Here is a 2,908-nt window from a genome sequence, read left to right as displayed (position 1 = left end):
TTATCCACAAGATGGGCAAGGCTGGCTGCGGGAATACTACCCCGGTATTCTACAGAGGGCTAGTGGAGGGGAAAAACGATGACGTCCTAGGAAGGGCTCTGGGGTTCGACGAGAACCTGTTTCAGAAAACCTTCAAGCCGGAGTACTTGGATAATTTCCAAAAATCTCTGACTTGGCAGTGTTATAGGAATGCTCTACCTGTTCGCGAGAAGTTATCCAGGCATGGTTTAGCAGTGCCACTAACATGTCCACGATGCGAGCAAGACAGTGAAACTGTCCAACACGCTTTTGTACATTGTCGGCAGCTCTCCAGCTTAATAATTTATGTAGAACACGTGTTGTCGCATCTGGGACGAGTATAGCTGTCGGCTGAATCTATGATAAAGATGATACCGCCAATTGGACTCTCAAAGGAAGATGAGGCTTGCTTTTTCTGTACGGTAGCAATGTTGAAAGAGTGTATATGGAGGACAAGAATGGAAGTTTTTATGACAGGGTCCTACATATCCGGCCCTGGATTGCTGACTTACTTCAAATACCATCTGAAGAGCAAGATAGGGCTGGAAAAGAGGACCCTGTCAACTAGAGTATATGAACAGAGATGGAAGGTAGTAGTGAAAAAGGTGGGTGTGAGTCACCCAAACTAATCATCGGGAAAATAAAAGGCGAGCTGCTGGGCCTTATAGGCTGCCGGGTTGAAAAACCAATCTTTTTATTATAAAATATATATATCTGTGTATGTGTGTGTATGTATGTATATATGTGTATATATGTGTGTGTGTGTGTGTGTATGCATGTATATGTATGTCTGTATATCTAAAAGGGGAAAGAAAAAAAAAAGGAAACAGTCAACGAACATATGAATTTTAAAGTTTGATATATATAAAGACAATCATTAATTTTTAAAGAACATAGAACTCATACATTTTGTTTATTTGTTTGTCCTGTATTGTACCCATCTCTGTATTTGATCCATAGTGATCATAATAAAAAATTTTCAACCAGCTGGTAGGCCTTTTTACCTCTTGCTAGAGTGACCTTTTTGATTTTTGATTCTACATTTTTTGTTGCTGCTACTGAGTGAGTTCGTTTTCGTTCGTGTGTTTTGTTTAATTTGAACTGTGTTTTTGTGAACTGTTTGTGTTACAGTTATTTTCACCCTATGGGGTTGAAAATTTCCACTGTTATCTATGGTATTAGATTTGTTGTCCAAAAGTAACCTTCCCATAGTGGGAGAACTTAACCAAAATGTAAAGAACCAAGGAAAACCAAGTGTCTCACAGGCTGTAAACGGAAATGCTGTTGAGTTGGAGGTAACAATGGAGAAATTATTCTAGTTTCGAAAGTTGATACAGAAGGTAAACGAGGAAACAAAGTTAATCCCCCCCCCCCCGAGACCATTATCGCGATAAAGGAAAAAATTGTTGTTTACAAGGTGTACAACGTCAAGGAAAAGAAAATTGCAGAGGTACGAAATGATATCATCGAGAGGTGTTTGGCACCAATTTGGCCCAAAATTCGCTATGTTAGCCAGGGTACAAGAAGTGCAACGATTGAAGTCCACTTCGACTCGGCTAACGTAGCTAAAGAGGTTTCAATGGAAGCCTTGAAAAACGAAACAATAATGCTGCTGCCCACTTACATGGGGAGAAGAACGGAGCGTGTGACGGTAGAAGATATACCGGTTGGATATAATGTGATGTGGGTAGCAGCAACCGTCATTTTTGACGTAGAAGAAAAAAATTAATATTCTAAGCATGAGGAAGAAAGAGGCGTGTAATTGGCGAGGGCAGAAGCTAGAGATGGTGGTCCAGGCTGAGAACAATAATCATGAAAATTTGCCCGACAGGGTGTTTGTGGGGGAGGGGCACACCATTCGCGTGTCAGTAAAGGGACGTCGATCCAGATATTTCAAGTGTGGGCAAAAGGGTCACGTACGCTCTGACTGTTTGAAAAAGAAAAACATCGCTAACGCGAGTGATGCCCCTTTAGAAGCGGATGAAGAGAAAAAGAAAACAGCCATTGCGGCAAAAGAAAATAAAAAAAAAACAAGGAAAAAAACAAGAAAAAGTTAAAACGACAGAGAAAAAAGCAACTGAGGAAGAAATCGAACCGACAGAGATGGAATTCAATAAAAGAAAAAAGCAACATGCACCAGTTCCCCCCGCCCAATATCAAACTCACAGACAGAAGAACAAAAAACCTCCCACTCCCACCCCGCCAGTACAATTTTCGTCAGACAAAACTTTAGGACACCCCTCCCCCTGCATTGAAAGGCCTTAAAAAAACTTATAAAATTGTTGTAGTAAATAAGAAGAATGAGAGAGTCGCTACATTTACCAAAGCCCACCAGCGTATAAAATTTTTCAAGAGCGGCACTGATGCTCAGTACTGCTACGTGAAGGTGGGCGAAGAGGACTTTAAAGATAGACTGTTACAAGAGGATGTCAAAAACAATTTGATAATAGACGTCAAGGAGGGCAAATTGGTAATTAGCCCAGCAGCCACCCCAACCCAGAGCCCGGTGGCAACCCCAAGAAAGAACCCAGTGGAAGGAGTAAGGGAAGCTGGCAAACAAAAAGTGCCATGCTCCCTCTCACAACCGTTAGTGATTATTTTTGTTGGATGTGGATGTGTAATGTCAATGTGAATACCCGTCAGAGTGTAAGTATCTTGAGAGAAAAGCTGAACATTAGAAGCATCAGTTGTGGCGTGCAAGAGAGACGATTGCGCTGGTATGGACATGTGGTGAGAATGGAGGAGGATAGCTGCGTGAAAAAGTGCCACACCCTAACAGTTGAGGGAACCCGTGGAAGAGGTAGGCCCAGGAAGACCTGGGCTGAGGTGGTGAGGCAAGACCTTCGTACATTGGGCCTCACCGAGGCGATGACTACGGACCGAGACCTTT

The sequence above is a fragment of the Octopus bimaculoides genome, chromosome 19 (assembly GCF_001194135.2).
Source record: "Octopus bimaculoides isolate UCB-OBI-ISO-001 chromosome 19, ASM119413v2, whole genome shotgun sequence".
Classification (NCBI taxonomy): domain Eukaryota; kingdom Metazoa; phylum Mollusca; class Cephalopoda; order Octopoda; family Octopodidae; genus Octopus; species Octopus bimaculoides.
Note: the sequence above shows the minus strand (reverse complement) of the source record.